The following is a 12655-nucleotide window of genomic DNA, read 5'->3' on the forward strand; positions in this document are numbered from 1 at the left end:
GTCCTCACCTCTGTCGTGACAGTGCCTCTAAAGGCCCCAAACTCCTCAAACTGTGCTGTAAAGAGCAAAAATCTCTTTGTAAGGGACTAAGCACGTCAGCCTTGGATTCACCTTCAGTAGGTGCAGAATATTGGGCTAGTTTATACACAAATAGATCATATCAAAACCAGTACAAGATTAGAAACCAAACTTGCGCAAGCTGATGCTTATCAAACTACTGGGCTAAGGAGGTCCAACCCAAATGCACAAGAGAAGTCTACGGGATTTGCTCTGTTCACCTCGCCAGCCTTTGGTTCTGGCGTAAGATGATGCTGTAGAGTAGGTGGAATAGAAAGGATGCTTCACAGCACGGAATATACCTTATCCTCTAAATTCAAAAACATTGTCCGAAAGGCAAGATTTAATCATGATTTCTTTGCTCTTATCCTCGTTAACCATCTGATGGATGGACTGACAGTGAGCACAGTACAAAAGTTATCAAAAGGAGAGACACCTTAAAAAATTCCTGATATTAAAACTCATACACACCTGTAACACAACCGATAAACAGAAATTTAATTTATTTTCAAATATCTCTAAATTCTTCTTTCAGAAATGCATTAATGCACCTGAAAATAATTTAAAGAAATCCTATCCTTCATACTCACACTAGCAATGGTTTCACTCAGTATCACTGGCTGAATAAGTATATTATTAATCTGAGCTCCCATGCTGCTATGACTTGAAATAGGCCTATTCAGAAGTTAAAAAGATCAACAAAAACAGTAGCTGTTTCTAATATCCATAGGAGGAGAGGGGGGGGAAACGATTTTCATTTTGGCAAGTGTTCAGTGGGCAAAAGATTCAGTCCATAAATCATAATACTGGACTGCATTAATTTTTTTCCACACTAATCACATGCATACAAAACGTTAACTGTATCTCGTACGCACAACACAAAACATACTGCGTGAAGAGTTTCAGATTTTCCCCTTGAAACCCTCTCTTGGCCCTTCCAGTCACAGAGACCAGAGAGATTTCAGGAATTCAGAAGTCACAGTAATATAATCTTACTTGAAAAATGTAAGAATGTGAAAAACGATAGTTCTATTTTTTGGCATAAGCAAAACTGTTTCTTATTCTGATTAGTTTGAGGGCACACAAGCTACTTATATTTCTAACATAAAATATAAAGAGCTGGATAAAAATAAATTTACCAAGAACGAGCCAATATTCATCTCTGGTGTAAAACTATTGCAGTTAATGGATTTATGCCAAGGCTGACTTTGGCCTCACTAAGCTTAAAAGTGTTACAAAACCTGACCTTAGCATGGTGATAACACAACACAGGTTTTCCAAATATCATATAAAACAATGGCAGAAATATCCGAAGTGAAAGTATGCTCTAGTTCCCTAACACATATAGGACCGTAACTATAATCTTTAAGGTCCCTTCCAACCCAAACCATTCTGTGATTCTATAAGACATTAATTTTCCTACCATAATATTCAGATATGTTAATTTCTGCGTGTAGCTGAAATACGTTATTTTTCCAAATGATGAACACGTGACAATGTCATTTAAAGCAAAGAGTGTGTGCAAGCTGCTTACAGGAACCTCCCAATGAAGTAAGGAAGAGTAAGGAGAGGAGGCCAAATTCACGTCCCATTTGCATCTGAGTAAATCCTGAATAACACTGTTTACATTAATGGAGTTATTCTGGGCTAAACACAAGATCAAAATCTGGAATAATATTCTCAGTTTCTACCAAAACAATGAAAACTTTATTCTCGTATTGCCTCAACTTTTGCATCTATTTTATTTTAAGGAATGAACACACAGTATTTAATTTCTTTGGCTTAAAGAAAGCAAAATACGAAAATAATTACTTCCTGTACAGTTATAAAATATGGATTATTTATCCAAACAGACCATAATGAGTTCTGCATTGGTACACATGTTTACCTGGGAAACCAGGATATGCTCAGGTAAATATGTATCCAAGCAATTAAAAAAAAATTACGTACCACACAGCTGAGGTTGGGGGGAAGATGTATTTATAGTTTTAACACACACATAATTGACTCATTCAAACCACAACATGAGTGCTTTGCTATAATTAGTATTATAACAAACTGTCTTATTTGACTGTCCCAGCGTTGCCATTAATATGCAATAAGCCCCGATTCCTTAATTTCCGGAGCTGAAGGCCTTGTTGAGTCATTACCGTGGCTGCGTTACATGATGAAGGGGGATTTCAGGAAGCCATACCAAAGAAACGATCCATCTCCGAGCACCCAAGCATTTATCATTCCAGAAAAGCAATTTTCAGCTATGCAACCTTGAAGTCAGGAGGTCTTTCACCTTTCGCTGCGGTGGAAGCATGGGGGGTTTTTACTTTGTGAGCAGCAGGTCTACTGCCCGTGACTCCAGATGATAGGCATGATATAAATGCTGCAATAAGTTTTCATACATGAGGTTACTATACGGCAACAGTGGAGATACGGCAAGAATTTCCCACCATCTCCCTTCTCAAGCCTCAGTGATATTCAGTGCCAGTGACAGAATTTGGGCAGCAGCACTTCCAACATACTCACCGTCTTTTCCTAATTTTTTTTTAAATGATTAAAATTATTTAGTCCACACTACAAAATATTTTGTTTGGGATTATCTTGAAGAACAGCAAACAATCCAAATTACTTAGCTTTTTAAAGAAAAACAGGCTAAATTGCCTAATACCAGCAAACAATACTTGAAACCTCAGAGTCTGAATATATTTTTTATTACAGCCAAATTATGAACCCCTAAAAGTGAAGTTTAAATAACGGAAGTGTTGAAACGACTTTAACTATAGGAGCGCAAATAGCTCTGTTAATAATTAGGAGTTTATGAAAAATAAGTGTATTTTACAATTTTTCCCATTACAAAGAAGGTAGTATATACAGTAACTATATTTTAAAGTCTAAGAAGAAATGGCTGGGGAATAATATTTTAAAATGTAATCACTGGTTTAATGACTTTATGAAGTTAACTTTCTTGGCAGGATGAACTGAAGTATGTTAACAGTCACCTTACGGCTATTTTCTTTTTGCAACTTCTGCAAATTATAGATTTGTTGAAAGGAGTATTCATTCTCCTATGACAGAAGCACAGTTACTTCAATGGTACTGTCTGCTTTTTCTTTTTTTTCATAATTATTTTTTCTTCCACTACCTCCAAAGTCAACAATCACCGATACTTCTACAAAACCGTCTTGATGGACAAACAGACAAAAAGCTGGAAAACAAACATACTATGTTGTGACATAATCCTTCCAGTTAAACTGCAGGACGGAGTCGAAATGGTAATGTTTGCATGCCTTGAAACTGCTGGGAGCCAAGAATAATGCTTCAGGAGCTATGATTTTGTTTTCCTTATAGAAGAAAATTAGATCATAGCTCACCTGGCCGAATTTTTTTCTGAGGCAGGAAGATTGTTTTGTTATTAAATAGACATTAAAATGTCCTATTTTTTCATCTTTTCTAGATCAAAAGTATGCAACTATAAAAATACCAAAGAATATTCTGAATTTAGATATAGTGCTGTAAATGTATTCCAAACAGAGCATCCCAATACTTTTTTGAAGGCAATTAAATAGAAGAGGTAAATACAGGTTTTCACTTAGATCTTTCCATATAATATGTCACATGCTACTAATGCTGACACCTGAGCTTCTAATTCTAACACACACAGGAAAAATACAGAATTTGTTTCCACAACTCAGCATAGGGACGTGCTTTATGCAGTTAGCACATCCTGGGAGGATCATTACATTACGGAGTCCATTAGAGCACTCTAATAGGTAATGATTTAGGATGACCACACAGGGGTTAAACAGCATGACTAAATCATCACAAGCTGTCTAAAACATAAAACTTTCATCTGCAGATTAAAAGACAATCAATTTTCTTGTTATTAAGTATCTGTTTTCAAATCTAAGTATTTTATACTGAAGACCATTTAATGTAACACCAGGTGATTATGTGTGACCTTGAGAAGATAAAGGTCTGCGTCCCATTTTGAGGCTTTAGAGGAGCACTTTCTTGCTTGACATACAGTGAATTTCAGTCCATGCAGATCATGAGAATATGAAAACATCAGTTCATACCCCACAGTCCCTGGCATTTACTGAGAACTTGTTTTCAAGTATGTAATTTGTTATGTTTGTTTCTTCAAAAAAACCTTACTCTTTAGTCTCTGAAGCAAGAACGACTGCTTCGTCTTGCCTTCTAGCAGGTGGCAACGGCTTTTGGTTTCCACAGTTCAGCCAGCCTGAAGAGCTGCATCCGGATACAGAGAGTCTGCAGCCATTTACTAGTAGCTGGAGAAGAATTATCCCAAAAGCATCTCCAGCAATAAGCAGGTTACACCAGGACTCCTTCCCTTTGAAAGCACAAAGAGTACGTCTACAGGTCCAATACTCAATGATGGTTTTGACATCAGAGGTGACAAGCAGTTGATATAAATTCAAGGTCAGGTTGGACGGGGCTCTGAGCAACCTGATCTAGTGGAAGATGTCCCTGCCCATGGCAGCAGGGTTGGAACTAGATGATCTTTAAGGTCCCTTCCAACCCAAACCATTCTGTGATTCTATGATTCTATGAAGTCAGACTGTTCTAACAAACATAGGAGAAAACAGCCCCTTCCTCAGCTGCCTTCAGACTGAAATTGTGTGAAAGCCAGTCCTACGAACTCCAATAAACAGCCCTACATCTCGGCCTGCACGTTTTTAACCATACCACTGCTATCAAAGACAGATTAGTATGATGATGAAAAGATATCTTGTTATTATTCCCATTTGTTTAAATTGAACATTTTAATACAATTTTGGACATCATCATCATCATCTCTCTTCATTCTACTGACAACTCACATACTTCTTTTGATTATAAAAAAGGTTGCAGGGCTTTTTTGGTTTTGATTTTTGTTTTTTAGCAACAGAGTCAGTATAATCCAAACAGAAGAAATGCAACAAAAGAAGGTACATACTTATAGGGAGAGAAAATAGCAAGAGCAGAACACCCTGCAGCTTGCTTGAGCTGATATTCTTCATGTTACAAACACGTTCCTTCTAAACATACAAAAGAAAGAAAAAAAAAATTCTGAAAAATGTACACAGCCTTTAGAAAACTACATGGACTCAGCCTGTGTAATGGAATGGACTAACAGGAAAATGCGCCGTGCTCCTGGACCTTACCTATGGTGTACCCACGGTTTCACCCTGCTGGAAAACCCTGCAGCTGGAAGCGGAAAGCTTTCTACTGACCAATGTCCTAAAATTGAACATTACTAAACAATTCTAAGTTAAAGCACATACCATTTCTTTTCAAGGAAATGTATAAACACAACATCAGAAGAGGCTACAAATACAAACACAAATACAATCGTATTTGGCCACCCAGGACAACTTCAGACTGTACCCTACAATGCACCTCAGAGCAGCAGATTCCCAAACCACAGTGATACATGGGGTTATTCTGCCACAGATGTGGACACTTATGAGATTTACATCCATCTGATCCTCAAGTTTATCAAGCTCCTGCTGGACTGAAGCTCTGCCATTTGTCAGCCGCCCCCCAATTTAGTATTATCAACAAAGTTATTGAGCATACCCTGTGTCACCCATCCAGGTTGCTGATGAAGACATATGGCCCTCATTACTCTATTCTTTACCAATGTCTAAGAGACTTAAGTGTTGTTCCATAGGAAAAGGAGGGGGGAAAAATAGGTGAAAACCTTTTCTCATGTGTGGAATAATTCAATTTTCACAATGGATTCTGCATGTTTGTTCAGCTCCTTGGATATGGTGTAGTAACTCCTGCAGTTCAGTAGGCAGTAGAGCAGCAGTCCCACCACGAACTGGGAATAAGGAAAGCTGAATCCTTGTGCTCCCTATTTTTGTTTTTTAGCAGGCATAAACCACAGCTGAGCCCCACATTTGTTGACACTCTGAACCATTCTTGTTTAAAATATAAACAGGTACAAATATTAGAAAAATGGTAACTTATTTTCAAAGCCTAGGCTCTGCTACTGAAAGTGAAGATTTGTATCTATTAGGCACTGTATGATTTTTTTTAATTATATTGGGTAGATTAAATAAGGAAAACAAATTTCCAAGTAAATGGTGAAATTAATACTACTGTTTTACGAAAGATGAGCTTTAAATCAAAGTCTTTTTTTTTTTAATCTATTCTTTATAAATAATTTAAGCTCAACTTCTTAAATTAGAGCTGCTTGTTGCATTGTCACACAGGAAAAAGAATTAATGTCTTTATGAACAATAACTACATTTCAACTTAAGCTTCAGGCATGACTTCTTCCTGTTTTTCCTTCTTTCAATTCTAATTCCAAAATCAACACTTTGGGACAACATTTTATACCTATAATTCTTCCACTCTCCATGAAACAAAAGAAACCCTATTGCACACCTGACATTTATAGCAGGCAATACTGACCAAACGAAGCAAAATTATACCAACAACGTTAAAACTATAAGGTCTCTAAGTGCCTGAAAGTATTCAGACTCATCGAATTCAGTTTTAATATGGTCAAATTATTCGGTGGCTACATAGACTTCGTTAATTCAAGATTTGGTGTAGTGCTGGAAATGGCCACTGCTGATGCTCTCTCCCACTGCTGGTGATGATAACAGCAGGCAAGAAAACAAACTTGGAAACTTCTACTCTAGTTATCATTATTACAGGGGAGAAAAAATAAGTTTGCAAAATATCACCCAAGGGTGATAGTGTTCTCTAGAACGAGCAAGAGACCATGAATTTAATGCATTTATGAACAATAACTACATTTCAACTTAAGCTTCAGGCATGACTTTTTCCTGTTTTTCCTACAAAGTGTGAACTTGTAGATACGAAAGATTCATTAGCCAATATGAAACTGAAAAATTCTCACGGCCAAAAGCATTCCAACCTCTGCAAACACATCCCGGTATTTCTGAAGAAGATGAGTGCAGAGGCCTTCTATTGACCGTCCATGTTCTAGGACTGTCCGGGTATTCTAGATGCTGAGGTAAATGGTGCCATCCCTCTGTAAATCACCGGCAGCAAATTTTCCCTGTATCTAAACTAAATAAATGCTGGTGTTTTGGAGGAAATTATAATAAAACTAACTACATTTGGATTCAAACTTTCACAATGAGCTGTTTCATTTTTACAGCAGTATCACTACAGCTACTCCAAGTTGAGAATCTCAACCTTAACTGTTACTTCTATTTTACATCTTTGAATGCCTTTTTGGTACTAAACATTACTTTGAAAAAATAAGAATGTGCAATCTTTTCAGCAATAAATGCACTCACCTTTCCTTTAGTAAAACAAAAAAAGCAATTAGAAATCGCCCTTCTTAAGAACTGAAGATAATATTATTTTTGAATATTTAGTCTATTAACTCAGATTTATTTCCTCTCCATCAATTATTTCTATTTCTTTTCTTTCTCCAGTATTACTATGGCATGCAAACCAGCAGAGGTTTACATTATACCACAGCTTCCTGTCCTTTGGTTTCAAATCCCAGAAGAAACCACCATTCAGGATTATTGTTACGCAGTTTCCAATGCTGCAAGCAGAAAAAAAACTGTTCTCTGTTGACTGAGAGACCATCTAATATAAACAGGCTTCTTTCTCCCATTGCTGTAGAGAGCAACATTTGTTTAAATCATGCGTCCTTACATTGCTCACACAGGAAAATAATCATTGCCTTGTATTAGTTTCACCAGGACACTAAATAAATACTCTTCTTTTCCATATGACAGCAAATTGGAATCAGGCTTCACTGTTTGTCACAGGGAAAATAAGACATATATTTACCTATTCCAAGCACAGAGATAAAGTGCTTTTAGAGCAAGCCTCAGGCTAATGAAAGAACTGCAAAGCAAGTATTACTATGAAGAGCAGGCAACCATCGGTGCACTGAATATAGAGAAGACAGGACTTTGATCCTCTGGCTGAACCGATACTAAAGTCATAAAAAAAATTTCTTCAAACACCACAAAATGAAGGACAAATACATACTTTAAAAAATCAAATCCCGCAAAGGACATAAGCAGACATTGCTTTGAAAATTCAGACTAGGAGACAGAAGGAGAAAAAAAGGATTCAGGTTCAATCAAAAATACAAAATGGCAATACTTTCCATTAGAAAGCTCTACAATTATTCACAGCCCTGAAGAGATATGCCATTATGTTCATACTTGGCAATATTATGCTAGTGGTGGAAGACTTTGTAAGTTAAAAGATTTTACCTGAAATGATTCACATTGGTCTTTCTTCTTATTTTTTACTCTCATCTGCTCAAATGCATGTGTCAACCAAGCGGGAGCTTCTCAGTTTGCATGGTGACTACAACTAAATGCTACAGGATCGCTCAGATTAAACAGTGAGACACAGAGTACATGTAAACGATTACTGGTTTAAATGGGTTTGCGATGGCAGAAAGACCATACGGGTGTCTGGGCTTAAGGTAACTTATACTGCTTGCAGAATTTTGACAGACGGGTAAGTGTCATCTTGCAAGATGTACCCAAATTATCAATAGAAAAAGAAAACAATAATAGAAAAAAAAGAAGTGAAAAACATTTAGTTTTAATGCTTTTTCAACCACAATATATGCATGGAGTGTACATTATGACACTAGAGAAGGTCTCAGCCCGTTCTGTAATCTTTAATTTTAGGGAAAATCATTTGTTAATGTGGTACAAGGGATAATCAGAATGCGTAATGAAATAGGAAGTTCTATGAAATTTTTCTCTTCTATCAAGAAATCTCTCTCCCGTTCATTTCAAAATGGCTTCAAATCCTAAATCTATAGCACCTTTCTTCCAAGAATCTTCTAATCCAAGATAAAGATAAAAATAGAGCGAAATTTATGAAAACAATAGTTGCAGTCCAAGATAGACCCATTTTCATGTAAAAATAAGAGGAAAGGAAGTCCAAATTTTTGTGTGTGTGTGTTGGTTTGCTGTATTTTCTTTTTTATTTATATGAACTATAATTCCCAGAGCTTCAAAAAATACAAGGTAAATTGTACAGATGACAGCATGAAGATGACAGATTTTCTCTTGGGAAGACGAAAGAAAGAAAGAAAGAAAAAAGGAGGGAGCTCTCACTCAGAGAAAGAAAAGAAAGCAACACGAAGGAGCATAAATGTAAAATCTGAACAACAGATATTTGTGTCTGAAAAATGGCACTGATTTCCTAACTCTCATTTAATGTTCATTCTTTAATTAACACTCATTTCCCAAGGACACAAGTTTGAAAAGGCTGTTTCACATTACTTTAGCACAAAGAGAAAGAATCACTTTTAAGCCATGAAAAGGCTGGGGAAAAAAAATAAACGTGCCTTCAGAACATAATTTCCTCTTTATTGCTACTGCAAAGTTATGAAATTAAATCTATTATTTGATTACACTGGATCAAGCAACAGGAAGAGAAGGGAGTGTTTGAGTCACAACATCCCTGTAAGGATAAATTATTACACTTCCTCTTGCTAAAAGAGAGTTTTAATGGTCTGAAACTGGGCAAATGGTTAAAATCAAACTACTGGGAGGTAGGAAGATCTTCTTGCTAACATAAAAAACCCATAAAATGTCCTTTGAAATTCTTAACAGAAATATCAATAGCAATAGGGGAAAAAAGTAGCAACATTTCTGCCAGAACATCAATAGTTTGAAAATTATCACATTTATTCAGATTCTCTCTAGAATCTGAAGATAGTTTAAAAACTATACAATAGTTTCTGGGCCTGCTTTGTTTTATGCTTTGCATTTGAGATGTTTAGATAATCTATTATGAAAACTTCAAAATTTATCTGCTATGACTACCAAACTTTTATTAGCCATAAGGGATTTCCCTTAGCTATGCTTCAGTAATGTTGACTACATCCTTCAAATTGAATGCAACTGTTGAAAAAGTTAAAGCATTTTATTTCTTAAGTATGTTCTTGGCATAAAAAAATGGGAGGGCTTTAAACTATAATGAAAAGATAGGCTGAATTCTAAAATATTAGAATAGATAACTTGGCAACTGGTATAGATTCTACAACTGAGGTATGAATGTGCAAATGCTGTGATCTTTTATATAATTTAAATTCACATTGACTTGTGTGGAGATGCTCTGAAATAACCTTTCATGGAAATAGTATATTTTCTCAAAACTAGAATACACTAAAATATGAGGGCATTTCACAGTTAATTTGAACAACAATGGAAAATATCTTCGAAGTTGTTCAGGAAAGCGACTCTTAAGCCTAAGGGCAATATGGGAGAACGCATGTCTTTCTTTGAAAAAACTATCCTGGAGGCAACAGAGACTGATTTCCTAGGCCCATCAGAGACTGGACTCACCTCTCAAGACTGCAGGATGGATGACATGAGGGGGATGAGTATAAGCCATGAAGTTTTTTGAGGAAAGATGCAGAGAGATTTTGACAGCGATAAAGGAAAAAAGAAAAAAGATAGAAAAAGCTGTTTGCAGAAATTTTCTAGCTTAGATTACTAGTCCTACTAGTAATTAGTCCACAGTCTACTTCTAAACTTTTAACACAGTCTGTGAAAGTGGTCATAAAATAAAATCTTTCAGCCATGTGGTGTCTCACAGAACTCCATGATTCTTGTATTTTTTAAAGAGGTCCGATCTTCAATGGAAAATGTTAGGAGGCTACTTCTCCCTAATTTATCTAGGGAACCCAGATTTCACCTGCTGAATGTAGGAAACCAAGAAAATATGCCATGAATCTCATCGTACATGGTGTATTTCTTAGTCTTCTCTTGAAAATCAAGTTATTGGCTACCATCAGACTTCAACTGGCTATGGGGACATTTGGTCGGATTCAGTGAATTTTTTAACATTTTACCTACCAATGCTTCACAATTAAAACTTGCACATTCTCAAATTGTTTATGAACCAGAGAGGCTTTGGCAGATAGTCAGTCCAGAGTCAATCCGAAAAACTATCAATTAACTGAGCAAGAAGTCTGATAAAATAGAGGAAACGAGATTCATGTCAAGGGACAGAAGTACTTGGTCTTTTGCAAAAATCTCTGGAAACAGGCAACAGGTCCAAGCCGTGGACCTATACATCCATTAGGAGAAGACAAATAATTTCCGCTGCCCCAGGGAGATCTCTGCTTTGGGAATCCAACTGTACAATCTTATAATTAAATGCAGCTCCACTGAAACTGCTCACGTGTTAAGTTACTAAGGCTGAGCACAAAGCCAGGATATCCATTCCTGGTACCAGAGGAGTCAGAAAAAGATAATGTCAATGATGCCAGTGGGGAGGAGGAAAACTGGTGTTTCCAGCATTTATCTTTATCCTTTGGGAGCCACAAATGAAAGTGTCAGCACTACAGGTCTGAGTTCAAGAGACACAGAAACATCACCAAAATCTTCAAGAGGAGAGGAGGGCCTCAGGGCAAAAAAGCAAGGATGGAAAGAAAAATCCTTGTTTTCTCCAGGAAAACCATGCCGTAGATTCTGACCATGGTAAAGGCTGAGCCTTAGCACAATCACCAGGATTCAGATCGTTCAGCTCCTAAAAAATGGTAGCACAGATTTCTTCAAGAAGAGACCTTGATATTTCTGCACGAGCACACAGTTTAAGGGGTGTGCAAAAGGGGACATATTTCTCTAGTTATTAAAGGTATTCTCTGCAGTGTTTATGGAAATAGGGGGAAGACTATATAAGGCTAAAGTGCAATTGAATTTCTAACAAAAAAAACTGCCAAACACACATGGAAAACAAATGGAAAAGTACCTTCATTCCTCAAAAACAATGGAACACTTCCATTTTTATCATGTAATTATAAGAAAGTGAACTCAAATATCAGTCACAAACTGGTAACTATGTTCACCAAAAAAGAGTGAAAACAAGTGTGAGTAAAATCAATACAGGTATCACAAAGGTAGAAAGAAATCTCTGTTCTCAGAATGACAGAGTGGATGATGCCTTTCTAAAAGACATGAGGAAGGAGTGATCCAAAGTGAAATGTAGAGTGGATGAAGAAAAGATCATGGCTGGGTAAGATTTAAGAAGGAACACTATTATTGAGGGCATTTAACAGGTCAAGAAAGTAGGGGATAAGATCACTAACAATAATAAATAAAACATTCTCCATTAATACAGACCACTCCCTTTTTGGGTTGCTTTTAAGGTTGATTTCTTTATTGTGGAAAAGCTAGGTTACCTACATGAATTTTACAGTTTCGTTCATATGACAGTGATATCTGTTCTACATCCATTTTACAAATAGGCAAAACGAGGCATGGAACAACTCACTGCACATGGGCAAAGACAGGAGAAAAAAATCCTCTGTTTGCCTCTCTCACCAACCAATTAGCAGCACTCCTTCACTGCTAATGATCCTCCTCTAATGCAATAGAAAACATCTACAAAATAATGCAGAAATATTAAAAAAAAACCCCAACCAAACCTCTTCTGAGCTTTAAGTTTTTTGTATCTAAACTTGTATGCACTCCTATGCAAAAACTATAAATATTTCCCAGCGCTTAAAGCTGTGAAATGCAGAGATGATTTAGCAGACGCACAAACCATAAAAACTGTGCCCAATATATTTCTCTTCTAATTTAAAGTAAGTGGGCCAGCCTTATATCATATATAATCA

At 36.5% G+C, this 12655-nt stretch overlaps 1 protein-coding gene across 5 annotated transcripts in view; it reads right to left on the reverse strand.

Moving 5' to 3' along the window:
- SUPT3H (SPT3 homolog, SAGA and STAGA complex component) overlaps positions 1 to 12655 on the reverse strand; it is a 288049-nt gene that overhangs the window by 95525 nt on the left and 179869 nt on the right. The window lies entirely within an intron of this gene.

The sequence above is a fragment of the Aptenodytes patagonicus genome, chromosome 3 (assembly GCF_965638725.1).
Source record: "Aptenodytes patagonicus chromosome 3, bAptPat1.pri.cur, whole genome shotgun sequence".
Taxonomy (NCBI): Eukaryota; Metazoa; Chordata; class Aves; order Sphenisciformes; family Spheniscidae; genus Aptenodytes; species Aptenodytes patagonicus.